The 20,056-nt window shown below is 44.9% G+C and overlaps 2 long non-coding RNA genes across 2 annotated transcripts; both read right to left on the bottom strand.

Moving 5' to 3' along the window:
• Positions 1–17,080: 17,080 nt before the first annotated feature.
• LOC117542031 lies at positions 17,081–17,556 on the bottom strand. The gene is made up of 2 exons (XR_004568366.1): positions 17,445–17,556; positions 17,081–17,333 (listed from the first exon to the last, which is right to left on the bottom strand). It is a non-coding gene; the product is annotated as an uncharacterized LOC117542031 (long non-coding RNA).
• Positions 17,557–19,033: 1,477 nt separating this feature from the next.
• On the bottom strand, positions 19,034–19,565 carry LOC117542030. Its single transcript, XR_004568365.1, has 3 exons — positions 19,464–19,565; positions 19,188–19,314; positions 19,034–19,073 (listed from the first exon to the last, which is right to left on the bottom strand). It is a non-coding gene; the product is annotated as an uncharacterized LOC117542030 (long non-coding RNA).
• Between the last annotated feature and the right edge of the window lie 491 nt (positions 19,566–20,056).

Below are 20,056 nucleotides of genomic sequence, written 5' to 3'. Positions count from 1 at the left end.
AATCGCTAGAGCCAATGGAATTGAGGGGAATTCCCACATACACGTTACCAAATAAGGAGTGAGAGTGACGCGTAGCCAAAACCGGAAGCTGCGATAACTCTGGTAGCTACCATTAGCAGCTAACTTTTATTCTCCGATTTTTACATAGATTATAAATAATTTTTTCAAAGTGACAGACACATTGGATTAACCTATGGATTAACCCTCAGCAGCTTTTTTATCGTTTTAATGCCGTTTAACACGACTTTTGAATAGAATAACAGCTAAGGTAAGACGATGTCCCGTTTTTGCTCCGTAAAGCTACGTGTTGTGATGTCTGTGTTTGCTTCCTCTTTCGCGAGTTCTGATCGTTCAGTGATGATACTATACCTATATAATCTGTGGAGTCTCAGCTTTAATTGGGTATCTTGTATATGCAGTTACGATAAGTAATAAGTGTATCTTGAGTTCTGTGCCAAGTGTGTTAGCATTTATTCGCTCAGGGGTCATTTAGATCAGTGGTTCTCAACTGGTGGGTCGCCACCCAAAAGTGGGTCGACTGGAAGTACCGGAGACCATAAACGGCTTTGAAAACTTCTGTCACGTAGGCAAGGCAAGGCAAGGCAAGGCAAGGCAAGGCAAGGCAAGGCAAGGCAAGGCAAGGCAAGGCAAGGCAAGGCAAGGCAAGGCAAGGCAAGGCAAGGCAAGGCAAGGCAAGGCAAGGCAAGGCAAGGCAAGGCAAGGCAAGTTAAGTTTATTTATATAGCACTTTTCAACACAAGGCAATTCAAAGTGCTTTACGTAGTGATCATCTTCTCAATAAAACATCTTTGCTGATGTTTTTTCGAGTCTTCTGGCCAATCAGAATCAAGATTGTTGCCGGAAGTCCCCACGGAGAATAACTTTACGGTAGAACTATTATTTATACATCCATGGGTACAACTTCAGATACAAATGAACACGTAATGAAATATGATCCCCGGTTTGATGATTAACAGGTCACAGAACAATGGGGGCTGTCTACCCTTACCCACAATTTAAAGTAAGTCACACAGACTCTCTCCTCTTTACTCTTTTCTCTGTGAGGAGCAGGAAGTTCAGCTTCAGAACAAAGTGAAAAACAAACAATGGCATACAATATTATTAATATGTCGGGTATTGATAGATTTATTTATTTTCTTCTCAGAGTGTACCAGAATGCGTAGTTTGTTAGTATTTCTAAAAATCTCCTTGGGGAGAATCCCCCCAGACCCCCCCTTCTGGGGTTGGGTTTCCAGCATGTGTGCCTTTTTATACAGTTCAGCTTTGATTCCATCATCTCATTAAACCTTTTTAAAAGCATACTTTAGTTCTGTGAAGGGATATAAGGGATATATGCACTGTACTTCACTTTAATATTGTATGCTGAAAAGCGTATAATACAGCACGATTTTCTGTTGAATAGATTTGAGTGGTTCAAAATGTTGGGTCGCGATTTATTGACCAAGTAAAAAGTGGGTCCCGAGGCCTGACCAGTTGAGAACCACTGATTTAGATGCTTCTTATGAGACTTGTGTTTTGTTTTGGTAAAAATGGTTTCTATCGTCAGTTAGCTGAGATTCTTCCCGTTAATCTGGTATAACACATTAATAGGTTTTTAAATATTAAGATGCCCTGAGACACAGTTTCGTGAAAAAACAGCCCGCAGCCCCCGACTGAGGGGGCTCTCGGGCTTAGCAGGTTGGCATTAGTTATATTGATTAGTGGTAAGTAGCATGCAACAAGTACCTGAGGTAAATTATGAACTGCTTATTACTGTATTGTGAAACTAATGTACAATGTGTTTATCCTAGGTGGTTATCAGCTGCTGCTTTGCTTTGCTTTTAGCTGCTTTGCTTTTAGCTGTTTTTGCTCTGGTGTTATATTGGAATATAGTGTATTTTAACTTGGACCAACTGGGTTATCACACACACACACACTCACACACGGTTTGCGGTGAGACTTGATTTGCTCTGAACACGGTTGGTGCTTTAGTTGGTGCGCCCCTTGGACACATCCTTGATAAATTGCCTCCCCCTGGTTGGCATCCTGTCACAAACGAGCTGAGGACCAAAATGCAGAACACAGGAAACCAGGGATAGTCGGTAACCAGCTTTATTGAAGGCAATAGGCTGGTAGGAGACAAAACGGCAGATAGTAGGCAAAGGGCTGGTCGGGGACAGGCGAGGGTTCCAGGAGAAAGCAGGACGGGACTCGCAGGTACAGAACGGGTCAGGGAGCAGGCGAGGCAGGCTGGTCAGGGACAGGCAGGGTCGAAACCGGGAGAGCAATCTGAAGGGTAATGCGGGAAAGACTGGCATGCTGCAAAGTACGATCTGGCACTGAGGTGAAAGTGAAGTGGGCCTAAATACTAATGGAGCTGATGGGTGTAACAGAGTGAGAGAGAGACAGGGTGTGACTACCAGGTGACTAAGGAATGTTAATGCAGAAAATAGGTGAGTGAGAAAGCAGACTGTGACACATCCGCCCACTCTCCCTTCCCCTTTATTGATTTTAGTCATTTTCTATTGGAAGTGTGTTTTTATACAAAAGAGAAACTTAAACGGTTAGTATTAAAATATTGTAATAAACTTTGTTATATTCTATTATACTGTAGATACATTCTGTCTTCCTTATTGATCTTCTCCACAGCCACTTCCATCTATTAAGAATTGAAAAATAAAGAAAATTGAATTAATTCCTGAACCACGTTCTCTGTCTTGTCTCAGTCACTAAACTTGTGTAGCCTTTTTATAACTGAGGTGTTAACTTAGTATAAATAAAATAGGTCCTGGGGTGAAATTCCCCAGGTGGCATTGTCGGGAAGTGTATATATTTTGGTGTCTCTGCCTTTAAAGGTCCCATGTCATACTTTTCCGGTTATTACCCATCCCCTTGTGTGTTATGAAGGTTTTTATGCATGTAAACGGTCTGCAGAGTCACAAACCCTCAAAGTACAACCTGTAGCGAGTAAAACTCTAACACAGAAAATACCTGTCTATGCTGCCCCAGAACGCCTCGTTGGAGATTTCTTTTTTTCCATTGTTTTCTTCCTGGGTACAGTGACGTGCCCATACCCAAATGGACCCTGTTAGGCTTCACGTGGAATGACTGGAGATGAGAACCCGCTATGCAAGCACTAAGACTGAAACAGTGGTGAAGTGTCAAAAATGGGCTATTTATTACACCAAGGCACAGACTAGGAGTTGGAGAGGACGTTGAAGGAGAATCCTGGAACCGAGGTTCAGACCGGGACGAGGAGCTCAGAGAGGGGAGACGAGGAGCAGGACAGACCAGGGAGATGGCTGGACGTGGCAGACGGAGCGGCAGGTGTGTGGATCTGGAACGGGAAAGAAGCAGGGTTAGGAAGGTAAATCCTCTCACTGGGAGCATCAAAAAGTTACTAGGCAAACATGCTGAGTAGGCCTGGACATTAGTTTACCACTGAAGAATAAACGAAGAACTGGCGAAGACTGAGGATGAGAACCAGGGTTTTAAGCAGGTGCAGGTGAGCAGTGGCAATCAGTGAGATGAACAACAGCAGGAGCAGTGTGGAGCCTCTCAGCGGCGAAACTGTGGCATGCTTACACTGTAGGTGCGCCGCGTTTGGGGGTGCGGGAGGGGTTGTGGGTGCTAGTGGAGCCTCGCAGATGGGGGTGCTGCAGCCCCCTCAGCATACCCCCCTTTCCGCGTCCATTCGCGATGTCTCGCAGACCCCACGCAGCAAGCAGGAAGTGTGGGTGAGATCCTTGTGGCTGGTGACTGTGTTCACCTGGGCAGCAATATTGAGGCTGTGTATCCTGTACCACAGCGATGAATAAATGCCCACACCGGGTTATATTTGAATTCTCTGCCTCTGCCTCCTTGGTCGGGCCGCTCAAAGGTCAGCCTCACATTTGGTGTCAGAAGTGGGATTGACCAAGTGAGGAGGTGAAAACGATGGAGGAACTGAGGGAGATTATGAAGTCATACATGCAGTATGAGACAGCCAGATTCAAGCGGGAGGAGTGCCGTTTGGGAAACATGGAGCAGCCGTTTTCAGGGATACAGGAACAGGTTTCCCTGATAAAAGAGAACAGACTAAAGGCAGAGCCGGCTGAAGAGCAACAAATGCCTCAGGCCACGAAGAAGAAGAAGAAGAAGAAGAAGAAGAAGAAGAAGAAGAAGAAGAAGAAGAAGAAGAAGAAGAAGAAGAAGAAGAAGAAGAAGAAGAAGAAGAAGAAGAAGAAGAAGAAGAAGAAGAAGAAGAAGAAGAAGAAGAAGAAGAAGAAGAAGAAGAAGAAGAAGAAGAAGAAGAAAGCCGGATGCAGTGGACGAGGAGGGTCTCGTGAGTCCATCTGAAACGACAGCAGAGGAAAAGAAGAAGGTGGATGGTCAGGAGGAGGTGCAGTCTGAGGACCAACCAGCAGGGGGTGATGCAGAGACAGAAAAGGAGCCGGAGACAACAGACGCAGACGTCTCTCTGCTCGCGTCGGGCCAAAAGAAGAAACGTCTCTGGAAGAAACTTAGTCTGAAGAAGAGACAGAGGATCCAGAAGAAAGAGACGCAGAAACACCGGGCGGAGTGGAGACACACTGTCATTGCCAACAAAGGGTGCCAAATACTTATTTTCCACCATCATTTGCAAATAAATTCTTTCAAAATCAGACAATGTGATTTCCTGGATTCTTTCCCCCCATTCTGTCTCTCATAGTTGAAGTGTACCTAGGATGAAAATTACAGGCCTCTCTCATCTTTTTAAGTGGGAGAACTTGCACAATTGGTGGCTGACTAAATACTTTTTTGCCCCACTGTATGTGTCCCCGGTGTGTCAGATAACTCACCAAGTGTCAGAAAACACAACCCTCTCTCTTTTCCTCCATACCCAAAATCTCTAAAAACGGGGCTTTAACAGATCTGATACAGACTGATACAGATTTGAAAATAGTCTGATGTCAGTGACGAAGAGCTCCGCCTATATGGCTAACTCTCCACCAATCAGGGGAATGAGAGGTTGCCATGGCATGGTAACAGCATGGTAACATGCCACTCGTAACTCGGCCCCCTCCTTTGCAGGGGGGTGTGGTCAGCTGCAGCACATGCAAAGACAAGGGTGGAGGGGAGCAAAATAGAGCTAAATGAGGCATGGCTAAAATGCATGATCTGTTTGGTATTTTGAAAAAAAAAAACGTATAAATATACCTTATATAGGTATGGTCCCACAATATATTATTCAAATATAGCATGATAGGTCTCCTTTAAGTTGTTGTTTGTCTCGGGGGGTTTCTACCTTCAATTTCCTCTTTAGCAGGTAAAATGCATGCTCAATAGGGTTGAAGTCTGGAGATTGACTTGGCCAGTCTAAAACCTCCCACTTTTCCCTGATAAACTCCTTGGTGGTTTTGGAAGTGTGTTTTGGGAAGTTGTCTTGCTGCATGATGAAGGATCTCCTAATCAGTTTGTTTGCATCTCTCTATAAATTGGCAGACAAAATGTTTCTGTAGACTTCTGAGCAGACACACTCCCTACACACCGCTCACGCAGATTGCGTGGGGGGGGGCACACCTTGCGGAGGGGGCCTCAATTAGCGGAGGCAGCCACACCCGAAGCGCAAATGCGATGCACCTTTATGCGGCGCAATTACTGGAAGCGCGCCACAGTTGCGAGGCTCCGGCGCTCCACTAGCAACTTTTTTTCGTGTCACACAGAACGATTTTAAAAGCAATGTATTTCTATTGGTAGTATGTTTCGTGCCTGCAACGAAACATACCGGTCGGGTCTTGGAAGACAGGAAGCTGTGTGGTTCATAAAAACATTTTCTTATTCAATATCAAGCCACAATTATTATTTTTAATTTTTAAATCGTATAATGTCTGACTTTTTTTGCTGTCCGTGAGGAAAAGAAATGTGGCTCAGAGCCTCAGAATACTGAAATCTGTATTTTTCAAACCTTTTTTTCCTTCTAATTTGTTATTCTTTTCTAAATAACACACTGTTATTTACTCAACAATAACACACAATTATCCTTGTTTTTATTTATTTGTTTAATTCTATAATCTCGGGCTTTTTGGCCGTCCGTCAGGAACTGAATTTCAAAATAAAATAACCGGAAACAGATACACAGGCACTGAACTGATTACCCAAGATCCTCAGCTGTGGTTGAAGCTCGGTGATTGGATTGTTTAGCCGTAATGCACGTTGGGATATGGTGTTAATGTGATATGAAATCCGAAAAACATTTTTTTTAAAAAGAAAATAATACTTTAACAGTGCTTGCTTTTCTCTTTGAAAGTCATCCCATAACGGCATTGTAATAAACGGTTCGGCTGCATTAAATATTACACATCTACCGTAGTTCTTTATTTATAGAGCCCTGATTAGAAGACTTCTAGACAAACTGGAAGAAATGCCACCGAAACTGAATACGTGACGTGGATCATAAATATATCAGCAATTAAACAACATCTTCAATATCTCTTCACACAATACGTCTCCGCCCTCTATGTTAGAGGCAGAGCTGGAGTATGACGGGGGATCAACACCAATCTCCCGGGGGGAGGTCACTGAGGTCGTCAAACAACTCCACAGTGGCAAAGCCCCGGGGGTGGATGAGATCCGCCCAGAAATGCTGAAGGCTCTGGGTGTTGAGGGACTGTCATGGTTGACACGTCTCATCAACGTTGCGTGGAAGTCGGAAACAGTACCGAAAGAGTGGCAGACCGGGGTGGTGGTTCCCCTTTTTAAAAAGAGGGTGTGTGCCAATTACAGAGGCATCACACTACTCAGCCTCCCCGGGAAAGTTTACTCTAAGGTACTCGAAAGGAGGGTCAGGCCGATTGTCGAACCTCAGATTGAGGAGGAACAATGCGGATTCCGTCCTGGTCGTGGAACGACGGATCAGCTTTTTACTCTCGCAAGGATCCTGGAGGGGGCCTGGGAGTACGCTTATCCGGTCTACATGTGTTTTGTAGACTTGGAGAAGGCGTATGACCGAGTTCCCAGGGAGTTACTGTGGGAGGTGCTGCAGGAGTATGGGGTGAGGGGGTCTCTACTCAGGGCCATCCAATCTCTGTACTCCCAAAGCGAGAGCTGTGTCCGGGTCCTCGGCAGTAAGTCGGACCCATTTCCGGTGAGGGTTGGCCTCCGCCAGGGCTGCGCTTTGTCACCAATCCTGTTTGTAATATACATGGATCGGATTTCGAGCTGTAGTCATGGGGGCAGGGGTCTGCAGTTCGGTGGACTAAGGATTGCACCACTGCTTTTTGCAGATGATGTGGTTCTAATGACTTCATCGGTCTGCGACCTTCAGCACTCACTGGATCGGTTCACAACCGAGTGTGAAGCGGCTGGGATGAGGATCAGCACCTCCAAATCTGAGGCCATGGTTCTCAGCAGGAAACCGATGGACTGTCCACTCCAAGTAGGGAATGAGTCCTTACCCCAAGTGAAGGAGTTCAAGTATCTCGGGGTCTTGTTCTCGAGTGAGGGAACAATGGAGCGTGAGATGGGCCGGATAATCGGAGCAGCGGGAGCGGTACTGCAGTCGCTTTACCGCACCGTTGTGACGAAAAGGGAGCTGAGCCAGAAGGCAAAGCTCTCTGTCTACCGGGCCATTTTTTTTCCTACCCTCACCTATGGTCATGAAGGATGGGTCATGACCGAAAGAATGAGATCGCGGATACAAGCGGCCGAGATGGGTTTTCTCCGCAGGGTGGCTGGTGTCTCCCTTAGGGATAAGGTGAGAAGTTCGGTCATCAGGGAGGGACTCGGAGTTGAGCCGCTCCTCCTTCGCGTCGAAAGGAGCCAGTTGAGGTGGTTCGGGCACCTAGTTAGGATGCCACCTGGGCGCCTCCCTAGGGAGGTGTTCCAGGCACGTCCAGCTGGGAAGAGACCAAGGGGTAGACGTAGGACCAGGTGGAGGGATTATATCTCTTCGCTAGCCTGGGAGCGCCTTGGGATCCCCCAGTCAGAGCTGGTTGATGTCGCCAGGGAAAATAAAGTTTGGGGCTCTCTGCTGGAACTGCTACCCCCGCGACCCGACCACGGATAAGCGGGAGAAGATGGATGGATGGATGGACAATACGTCTCCTTGCAGTATCAATACTAATTCGGCTGACTTTTATATTTGATCCAATTGGTAGATAGGTTATATTTACACCATAACGGTGCACAGCTGATAGAAAAGGACTTGTAGTTTTTAAAGATATTACTGATTTTCTTTGAATATAAGAATGTAAATACTGAGTTGAAAGAATAGTCAGGGGTTTTGGGTGATGGGAGACACATCTATAGAATCATAATTTCAATAGATTACCATTAAATGATGGATATACTTTTCTGTTTGTGATGTTTTACAAATCAGATATTAATGTGTAGAAGTAAAACATGTGAAATAATATAGCAATATCCTGTAAAATGATGTGAAAACATGAATAAAACTACACATCTTCAGATGTTATACATACATAAGTGTCCTACACTAATAATAAAAAGTTATTATGGCATTGTAAGCTGTGTGCACCGCCTAGTGGTTAGAGCCCGTTATTGAATTATATTTTTAATACGTTATATTAGATGAAAAAAATATTAAGATTACATACAAAATAGGGGGAAAGTAGAAGGTCAATGATAGAATATAAAAAATCAAGAATATACTGTAAATGATCTCTACAATAAAACAGTTTACTGCCGGATGTACAAAGATATTAATAGGAGGATGTGCAAAACAGAAAAATTAAATTCACCTTTATTTAAACATTAAAGAATACTTTAGGTTTTCTTTTTAATAAGAAAAAAGCTTTGGGTGTATCTACAGATAAATATTAAGCCTGACAAAGTACTTAACGTCTAATATATTAACAATGTTGAAGCACTTATTTTAACTGATATTATACATATGAATTATACTCTTATGTATGTAGATAGTAAAATAAATGTGCAGAATATGACAGTTTAATGGTGGGGCTATACACACATATTGATAGATGTCTTGTAATGCACTGTTGAGGAACCTGCGACCCAAGTTCATTGCATAACTTCAACGTAGTTGTATCAGACACAAGTACGGGCACGAGCAAAAAATAGGACTCAAGAGCACAACCAGGCAAAAAGGTCTTAATAAGAGTATAGAAAAATACCGATACCAATAAGCAGTGCCGGTATCGGTATCGATACAATCCTAACGATACCCATCCCTAGTCTTTAGTCAAACGTTTAATCCAAAAGGAATAAATAAAACAGGCAATGATCAAAAAATGTACTGACTGGAAGCAATGAAAAACAACCAACTAAGTTGGCGGAAAACTACTAAAGAAGCAACAACAAAAACAACCAACTAGGTTGGTACAAATGCTAAGCAGCTAGAACAATAGCTTACGTCAGGAGAGTAACATGGAGCACTTTCTGCTATACAGACAAGACGAACTGGCACTGACCAAATACACAGGTGAGGAGTAATGATTAGGGACAGCTGAGGCTCATTGAGGCCAGGCAGGTGATTAACAGAGAACGAAAATACACAGGTGAGGGAGTGAGTTGATCAGCCAGGGACAGGATGTGACAGTACCCCCCCCCCCTCAACGACCGGCACCGGACGGTCCAGGCTCGTCTGGATGATGACTGTGGAAATTCCGGATGAGGTATGGGTCGACAATGTTCTTTGAAGATACCCAATCCCTCTCCTCAGGACCATAGCCCTCCCAATCTACCAGATACTGGCGTCCACGACCCCGGCGAGCCGCCAAGAGCCGCTTGACAGAATAAACTGGCCCTCCATCAAGGAACCGGGGGGGCGGTGGGGGTCTGGAGGCAGGGACCAGAGGGCTATCTTTGACCGGCTTGATCCGAGCCACATGGAAAGTTGGGTGCGACCTCATGGACCTGGGAAGCTTGAGTCTCACAGCAACAGGATTAATAATCTTTGAGACAGGGAAGGGACCAACAAAGCGAGGAGCCAATGTACGGGACTCGACTCGAAGAGGAAGGTCCTGAGTGGAGAGCCATATTCTCTGGCCGACACGATAGGTGGGAGCAGGGATCCGTCTGCTGTCTGCTGCCCTCTTGTACCGAGCACACGTTCTAAGCAGCACTTGTCTAGCCCCAGTCCAGATGCGACGGCACCTCCGAATCAGTGCCAAGGCAGAAGGAACCCTGACCTCTCCCTCCAGGGACGGAAACAGGGGCGGTTGGTAGCCATAAGCACACTGAAATGGGGAAAGACCAGTAGAAGAGCAAGGCAAGGTGTTGTGCGCATACTCAACCCAGATAAGATTCTTACTCCAAGTAGTGGGGTTCTGAGAGACGAGACAGCGCAGACCGGTCTCTAACTCCTGGTTGAGCCCCTCGGTCTGTCCGTTGGACTAAGGGTGATGGCCGGAGGAGAGGCTAACGGTGGCACCCAGGAGAGCACAGAACTCCTTCCAAAATGTAGAGACGAACTGGGGACCCTGATCCGACACAACATCTTTAGGGAAGCCATGTAACCGGAAAACATTGGACAGGACAACCACCGCCGTTTCCTTGGCAGAGGGTAACTTGGGCAGAGGAACAAAGTGCACCAACTTTGAGAATCTGTTGACAATGGTCAAAATGGTTGTGTTACCCTGGGACAGGGGAAGACCCGTTACAAAGTCCAGAGAGACGTCCGACCAAGGGACCAGGGGAAGGCCGACGAGAAACTTTGTTCCGAGCACACACCGGGCAAGCAGCAACATACTCCCCCACCTCACTCTCCATTTTGGGCCCCCAGAAGCGTTGCTTGACCACAAACATGGTCCATTTGATCCCCGGATGGCAGGAGAGAGGGTACGCGTGAGCCCAGTGGATGACCTGAGAGCGAAGAGGAGAGGGCACAAACAACCTGTTCCGAGAGCAACCATTCGGCCCTGGGTTACCAACATTTGCTTCTTTGACCCTCTCCTCAATAGCCCAGGTAACAGCACCCACCATACATGAGGGAGGCAGGATGGTAGTGGGGGGAGAATGGTAATGATAATGGATGTCAATGCAACAGGCCTAAAATCATTGTTTACCTTTGGACAAGGTTTTTTGGGGACAGGTTTTATTATTGATTTTTTCCAGAGGGTGGGGATGGTGTGAAGATCAACAGATTTTTGAAATATGGGACACCATGCTAATGTCAGTTCTTCTGCAAATGTCTTGAGAAGGAATGCAGAGATGCCATCTGGCCCTGTGGCCTTCTTAGTACAGGTGTGTTTAAAAAGTGATCGGACCTTTTAAAGGTCACCACCCTTTCATCCTGGTCAGTAGCAGAGATTGTCTCTAAGATGTCTGTACATTCGGAGGAGAAGTCCTGGGTTTCAAATCTCTTGAAAAAGTCATTCAGTTCAATTGCTTTTTGCAGGTCATCAGAGGTACAGAGAGTTTTTTTAGCTGGAGTCATATTTATGATTGCCTTCATAGTGTCCCAAAGTTCCTTGGAGTTCATTGTAGAAAAGTTCTGTTCAATAATGTCCTTATGTCTCCTTCTAGCTTCTCTGACCATGTGGTTAAGCTCCTTTTGCACACATTTCAGTTGCGTTTTATCCCGGTTTTTAAAAGCTATATTTTGATGATTGATGAAGTCCTTAAACTCTTTAGTTATGTATGGTTTGTTGTTGGAGTACACAGTTATTTCTTTCTGAGGTATCACATTGTCAACACAGAATTGTATATAGTCAGTTACCGTCTCAGTAGCATTATCCACGTCCATCTCATGAAAGATACTCCACTCAGTAGAGCGAAAATATCCTTTAAGATACTCTATGCTGTCACTAGTCCAAACCTTTACAGTCTTGGTCTGTGGTTTACTACGCTTGAGAACCGTTTTGTAGGTAGGTATTAGATGAACAGTGTTATGGTCCGAGTTCGAAAGCGGGGGTTTGGCTCTACTCACATATGCGTTGTTCACATTTCCGTAACATTTGTCTAGAATTTTATCTTCCCGGGTCTCACATGTAAGTTAACGTATTGTTGAAAACCGGGTAGTGACAGTTCAAGTTTGCAATGATTAAAGTCCCCTAGAATAAAAACCGGAGCGTCAGGAGTGTGTAGTAGCTGCTGGTGAACACAGTCAGTGATTTGAGCAGCTGCATTTGCTGCGTTCCCGCTGGGTGGAATATAAACAGTGCAGAGAATTATATTCCCAAACTCTCTAGGCAGGTACAGGTGTCTTAGGCTCAAGCACATAAGTTCAACGTCGGGGCTGCAGATAGTCTTACGTAAAGTGTGTTGTCTGCACCACTTGTCATTGATAAATACACAGATGCCCCCACCTTTGCCTTTCCCTGACGTTTCACTCCTGTCCGAGCGGATGAGGGAAAAACCCTCCAGTTCACACAAAGAGTCGGGAATATCCTGATGAAGCCATGTCTCACAAAACACCATAATAGACGACTCACGGTACTCGAAACAGGCTGTAGCGTTGATCCGCAGCTCTTCCATTTTCCTCCGTAGCGACCTCACATTACTGAGTATCATGGAGGGTAAAGGCGGCCTGTTGCCTCTCTGTCTGAGGCGCTGCCGTACTCCTCCCCTCCTTCCCCTTCTACGGAGACGTCTCCTCGGAGCCGTAGATCGTATGTCCTCCGGCAGGTTGGGGGATGGGAAGCTTCCCACAGCACGGAGGGCCAGCAGTGCGTCTCTGGTGTATGACAGGGCCAAGTTGTTTCCTCCCTGTAATGTTTGGCAAGGGTCGTCATTGTACCAACATACACACACACAGTCTCTTGATTAAAGCGTGTGGTTTAAATCAAGGACGGAACGTTTAACCAGACATAAATACACAACAACTGCAGCACAAGACAGGAGCCCGGGTCGCAGCAGTGCTGCGCCACCTACTTCCGGAAGTCAAGCTTCAGCAACGTGAAGATCCCTGCTTTCAGTGATGTCAACGAGTGCTCTGGCTGCCTCCTGCCCTGGTGGGATGTGCTGGAAAATTTTGGTGAAGGTCTCAGAGAAGAGATCGAGGGAGTCACAAACAGGAGACCCTCGCACCCACTCTGCCGTCGCCCAAGCCACAGCTCGGCCAGAAAGGTGGGAGACAATGTATGCCACCCTTGAGCGCTCAGATGGGTAGCATGCAGCCTGGAGCTCAAAGTGGAGGCCGCACTGAGCCAGGAAAGCCCGACAATCACCGGAATCCCCGGAAAACCGCTCTGGTCGGGAGAGGTGAGGGGACAGGGTCGGAGTTGGAGACTGGACTGGAGTAGGATCCACTGGGAAAACAGGCAATGGGGGAGCTGGAGGACTTGGCTGGAGTAATAGTTTTTCGATATTTTCGACCAAATAACAGACTTGCCCACCAAAAGACGACAAAACAGACTCCTGTCTCTCGGCCATCAACCTTAATAGCTTGGTTTCACTTGACGTCACAGCGCTGCGTTCCTTTGGCGCGAAATTCCATTGGAGGTCAGGAATTAATTTTCTACAGAGGATCTAGCTGCTGTTACCATTGTGAAAATGCCGGTGTGTTGTGTAGTTTACGGTTGTTCCAATCGATCCGGCCGAGAGAAAAACAAGAGGTTTTACCGAGTGCCGAAGGTTGTCGTCCATAAAGCTGAGCAATTTAAGAAGCTAACCGAAGAACGCCGGAAAAATGGCTTTCAAACCTACATCTGCGGTCGGGAGGAGCAGAGTCGTCTAATGCACGTGTCTGCAGCGACCACTTCATCAGAGGTATTAGCTAACTTGGTTTTTGTGGATTTGTTTATGTATTATTGGGTTGTGGTTAAATGCTTATTTACCTAGTAATACTGATCATGTTTAAGTTACCTGTAGTCTAATATGGACTTTGTTGGGACTTTTTAGGGTGCCCTAGCGCTTTGGGTGAAGTTGAGTCGGTAGACTGAGCTCCCACTGTTAGCCTCGGTTACCACACAACAAGTAAGCTCAGATCAGAGGCATCTCTTCGACGAGAGCAGAGGATGGAGCTCAAGGAAGACCAACAAAGACAATCAGAATGTGCAGAGGCTTTGTTGGATCTCCTGCAGACAACCGAGAGCCCAGAACCGACGCAGCCCCCGTCTGACAGCCCACAACCAGAGGACACCAGTGGGATATTAAATGACCAACAAGGTAAATAAACCACCAGCATTATTATTAAATATTACAAATGTGATTGTCAAAAAATCAATGCAAACTTTGAATTAGGTTTAGGTTTAGAAAATAGAGTACTAACTTGAGAATCTGCAATAATTGGAACAGAGAACTTGCATGTCTGTAAAAAGGTTGTCAAAAAGATAACTTCACAACAATTCACATTCATATTTGATTATTTTAAATAACAAATTATGCTTGCTATATTGTATGCAGATGCAGGAGGCCAGACTGATTTAACGATGGAGGACATCGAGAGGATAGAGGATGTTCTGAGACAGAACACAACAGAGCTGGGAGATCTTCGGACAAAGGCACTGGACACAAAGTTCAACCAGGAGTCCTTTGAGAACAACGAAGAGAAGACAAAGTTTTACACCGGGCTCCCCAACTTCTTAGTTTTACTTCAGGTTTTTCAACTGTGCGAGCCCTACATCACCTGTGGCCCTATGTCTGTGCTCTCCAAATTTGAACAGTTCATTTTAGTTTTGCTGAGGCTGAGACTAAATCTCCCTCTGAAAGATTTGGCTTTCAGGTTCAACATCTCTCTCCACTGCTTCTAGAATTTGGCATAAGTTAATTGACATACTTCACGAGAGTACAGAATTTATAATTGAGTGGCCAGAGCGACATGTACTTCAAGCTACAATGCCAATGGGATTCAGACAGGCATTTGGATGTAGAGTTGCTGTGATTGTTGACTGTTTTGAAGTTTTTATTGAGAGGCCCTCTAATTTACTAGCTAGAGCAGGGGTGGCCAACCCGCGGCTCTCGAGCCGCATGCGGCTCTTTGCCTAGTTTCATGCGGCTCTTCAGTTCATATCGAATTGTATATGTGTGAGTTTGGGGGAGAGACACTGACTCCTGACTAGTGTTGCACGGTGTACCGATACTTGAAAGGTACCGCGATACCCTGCCGTTAAAAATGTTACGATTCCTCCGTTTCATTAGTATCGGTACTTTAAGAATGACGGGGGAAAGTACTCCGGTGAGAAAGCGCCGTTTTAATAAGAGCCGTGTGTGTTCAGCGCTCTGCTTCCACTCCCTGCACTGCAGCCGTGCCTGCAGTCCCGCCCCTCTCAAGCACGCTCTAAGTCCCTCCCCTCTCTTGTGCACGCGCTAGCTGCCAGAGCATGTGAGAAAACGAGAAGCATGGCTGCAAGTGGGAGTGCAACTGCCGCTGCGCCTCGGCTTGTTGACAAAAAAGACGCCAGAAGCGAAATTTGGAAGTATTTGAGCTATATCTCTGACAGTGAGGGCAAGCCTACGGACACCACGAGGCCTGTCTGTGAGAAATGTATTAATTTTATTTAATAGGAAATCTTGTCATTTATTTAATTTATTGTTCTCATTGTTTAAAAGTTTGTGTTATGGTTCTGGTGTGAAATAAAGCACAATAATTACATTTAAGACTGTTTTTTAAGAAAAGTATCGAAAAATAATCGGAATCGCAATTCTTGACTTGGTATCGAAACCAAAATGTTGGTATCGTGACAACACTAGCTACTCCTGACAGTTAAACCTGATATTTAGTAGGTCTGTTAAGTATTAACGTAATTTGGCCGGTCAAAGTGGTTTGGGCTCGGATAAAATCGCTCCGTTACTTTCGTCCCGTATGTGTGGTGTCAGGTGTCAGTATGAGAGGATGACAGCAAGTCTAATTTTGATGTGGCCCAAGAGCCAATCACAATAATACCTGCGACGCAGTGAACCAATCACCTTTGAGGGGGGGAAACCTATCGTTGATTAAACACTATCCAGTGTTTCCCCTACCATTGTTTTGGAGGGGCGCTGTGCCCCGCCAACGGAGCCCCGCGCCCCCCCCTGAAATTCAAGGTGTTTAAAAAATATATATAATTTAAAAAAAAAAAATATATATAGCACCAAATTACAAATAATCTATAACTACTGTCACTTTTCACATTGAACATGTGCTCTTTTATTAAATAAACTAAACGCTTTCATTTTAAGTTGTGAGTTTAGTGTTTTTGACCCTAAGAAACACTGATGCATTAATCAATAACAATAATCCACAGCTCCTCTCTCTGCTCCAGAGGATTTAAAAAATATATATCCCAATGCCACAAAAATGCATCAGTGACGTGGTTGAAATCTTGTCTCCAGAAAACTAAAAAACGGAAACAAGCGGTATCAGTGACTGTGTGTTTGATGTGGCTCTTTGCAGTAACATAGAAACAATGTGGCTCTTAACCTCTGACTGGTTGGCCACCCCTGAGCTAGAGCACAAACATGGTCCAACTACAAGCATCACCATACTGTTAAATTTCTGATTGGTGTTGCTCCCCAAGGCTATGACACTTACATATCTTGTGCCTGGGGAGGAAGAGTTAGTGATAAACAGATCACAATACAGAGTGGGCTCCTAAAAAACCTGTTACCTGGAGATATTGTCCTAGCAGACCGTGGGTTCGATATTGCCGATAGTGTGGGATTTTACTGTGCTTCACTAAAGATGCCTGCATTCACCAGGGGGAAAAGTCAGCTGTCAGCATACGAGGTGGAAGAGACAAGAAAAATAGCTAATGTGCGTATTCATGTCGAAATTGTCATAGGATTAGTCAGAAGAAAATATCAGATTCTGCAAAGCAGGGCTGTGCCCATAGAGCACATGCTAACAAAACCAGGTGAGGCACTAGCATTAATTGACAAGATTGGGGTTATTTGCTGTGCCTTGTCTAATCTGTCAGTGTCTGTCGTCCCATTGGAGTAAAGTCATGGAGCTGTAGTCTTGTAAATAAGAAACCATGTATTATTCAGTATCATTTAATCTTTTCAGTAAACATCTTTTTGTGTTCAAACATCTTGTGTTCAAGTCTTTTCAGTAAACATATTTTTGTGTGTTGTAAATTGTGTAGCCCTACTCAATATACAACTTTCATCTACATTCAGGCTTAATTCATTCATCAATATTCTAGAGATGACAATTGGTCTGGTGACGTTCCCATGTATGGCCATTGAGGGTTATTGTAAATGTAAATAAGAAACCATGTATTATTCAGTCTTCTTAGTATCATTTAATCTTTTCAGTAAACATATTTTTTACAATAGCAATATATCACACAGCCCTACTTCCTCTAGTGAGTGTGGTCAGTGAATATGAAGGTGCTGTAATGCAGGTTAAAGAGCTGCCACTGTGCAAATAATAATGCAACAAGGAGAGAACCACAACTTCCGGGACCAGGACAGACCACAGGTGCTGGTAATCACGCCTTCTCTCCCTCCTGATCATCTTGCAACTGAAACTGAAAAATGGAACAGCAGACAGGGAGAGGAGGCTTTTAGTTACCTGATAGTTATGCACTAACATGTTCTTGTGGAAAAAAATGAGCACACCAACTCTTTATGACTTGTACCTTTCCCCTTGTAAGTTGCTGTCCCAACACTTCAGGGAGAACACATAGTCTGAAGAAACTCTCAACTCTGGGAATGATGTTGTCCCACAGGTCCACATCACGCACAATTCTCTACAAAGAGGTCATTTTTAGTCCAGACAACAAAGTCGCAGTAGTCAACGTCAACGACGTGGAGCTGAGCCTGTACTTGATGGTAGTAGGCATGTCTCCTGTCCAGCTTCACAGTGCCCCCATCGTTGACGAGACAGAAGCCCTGTTCTCCAGCACACAGGCGAAGATTGGCCTCCTCTTGTTTGCTGTGTGGGCACTAAAAGTTCAATGAAAAGAAAAGCAATATATTGTACTGTAAATAAGTGTCTGCAGCTCAAAATGTATTGGGAGAGGATCCCCAGACTCAGGATCACGTCACAATCCTATACTTACCCGCTTTACTGTAGCACAATACTGAACAAATAACTTACCTTTATCTCACAGATACCAGTTCCATGGCAGGTGCATGTGACACAACCGTCTGGCGACGCTCCCATGTATGGCCATTGGGGGTTCAGCCAAAGCCCGCTGTCTTTACAGCTGAAACCCTGGTGGTGCAGACTTTGTACTCCTTCATACTGCTTTCGGGCAGTTGCCTCGTATTTGCATCCATACCTGTAATGTATACAACAAGGAACAGAAATAGAACATTGTACATTATAAAACGGACAAGTCAAATCAAGCAATCTGATTGGTTATTAGCCGTGATATAATCAGCGTATACCACGGGTAGAATTGTAAGTTACTTTTCACAACAAGTCGGTATCCCTCCGCGTCTGAGAAAAACTGTATGCAGTTGCGTTGAAAAGCAAATTGCCTGCAGTTTGCTTTTCAAACTGGAACAAGGAAGCAGCGGAGAAGTAACGGGGCAGAAACCCTCCTTTTTACGTAGCGGTCCAGACGCTTCGCGTCGGGCCGAACCACGCCCCTTAGCTGTGATATAATGAACAAATACCACGGCCTGTCGTGAGCTATTGCTTAATTATACCATGGTCTGGGTGAATACTCCATTCTGATTGGCTCCCTAATCCCTAATAAATACCTTGTTGCAGCTGTAGAGAACTTGTGTGCCTCTGGGTAGCATATGGACTTGATCAAGGACTTTGATGGCTGTGCAAGACTAGTCTGTAGAACCTGCTTCAGTCTTGAGGCTGTGATCCTTCCTGCTCTTTGGCTAAACCATATTGGTGATAAGCTCTGGTTTCTGGTCTCCTCCTCTACTGCCTGGACCTGTGGCTGTGTCAGCTCTTCCTGTCTGAAGTCCTGGCATGCATTCTGCAACTCTGTTGGGGATAGCTGTAGCATCTCTGGTGTCCTATACTGAGGTAGTGGTTTAGGTAGCTTGCTCACAGATTTAGGGACAAATCCTTTGTAATATGGTTCCCTGGACATCAGTGCAGCACTTCTTGGGGAATTTCTGCTCAAAGTCTTGAAAAACTGCATATACCTCTCTGATCCTCGCTCCAATTTTGAACCTTGGACTGTGGGACGCTGAAATGTGTGCTTCTCACCTGTCCTTCCAGCAATGGCATCATCCAGTTTTTGCTTTTTGGATTTTACAGATGAAAAGTCTATCATCGCAACTGGAGCAGCAGGAATCTGCACATGTGAGAGACAGACCAACATGTATGTGAACATACATGTAGGTGCAGTGTAACAATGAGACCGGCAAGGACGGCATGAACAGCTGACTGACCACTGGGGTCTGAATACCTTTTTGACATGTGATGGCATTAGCCACTTGCACTTCTCAGTGGTGCAGGATGCAGTCTCTCTCATCTTCACACCTGCTTCGATTGCAAACAGAACTGCTCCAACATGTGAGCAGGATTCTGACAAACTGTATAGACAGAGACATACTAGAATAACTAGATTGATCGTAAAAGCTAGTAATGGTATAACATGAATATTATAGCAGGCATTATTTTGTCTGAGCTTAAGTGTTGTGTCAAATATGCTTTGGGTTGGGATATTTATTTTATGACTTACCCAGCCATACAGTTACAGTGTGCTGTAACAACCTCTCCATCTTCTTTAGCTACAATCCACGTTTTTAATGGTGTTTCTCCAGACCTCTGGGAATGGTTGACCTACAAAATTGAAGCTCCAGTTAACAACTTGCTAGTTAGTAACATACATTTAAAAACATCAAGCCATAGCTAGCTAGTATAGTTAAGTTACGTCCCCAGCTCGTTTCGGGGTAAAAGGGAAGCAACACATAACCAGATGGTCTTGGTAAAGAGGTTGTTTTTAATATTAACCTCAACATAGAGTGATATAAACAACGTGAAGGCTGTTCAAAGGCTCTGAGCTGTCTATACACAACAGTACACAAAAACGAAGGCCACAGAATATCACAGTCACGAATCAGGACACTTAAGACAGAACTGGTGAGACGTTTCGCACAAGTACAACGCCGTCACCAAAACACAATATATCCTAAGCTGAACACATACACTCACATCAATATCCTAAGTACACACACACCATAAGCACCCGAGTTAACCTCTGTTAACAATATCGTAAGGACACACACATAAGCACCAATAACACACAAACATTCTGAGGTATGGTAGCATGGC

The sequence above is a fragment of the Gymnodraco acuticeps genome, unplaced genomic scaffold, assembly GCF_902827175.1.
Source record: "Gymnodraco acuticeps unplaced genomic scaffold, fGymAcu1.1, whole genome shotgun sequence".
In the NCBI taxonomy this organism is placed as follows: domain Eukaryota; kingdom Metazoa; phylum Chordata; class Actinopteri; order Perciformes; family Bathydraconidae; genus Gymnodraco; species Gymnodraco acuticeps.
This window is presented reverse-complemented; position numbering and strand designations above follow the sequence as displayed.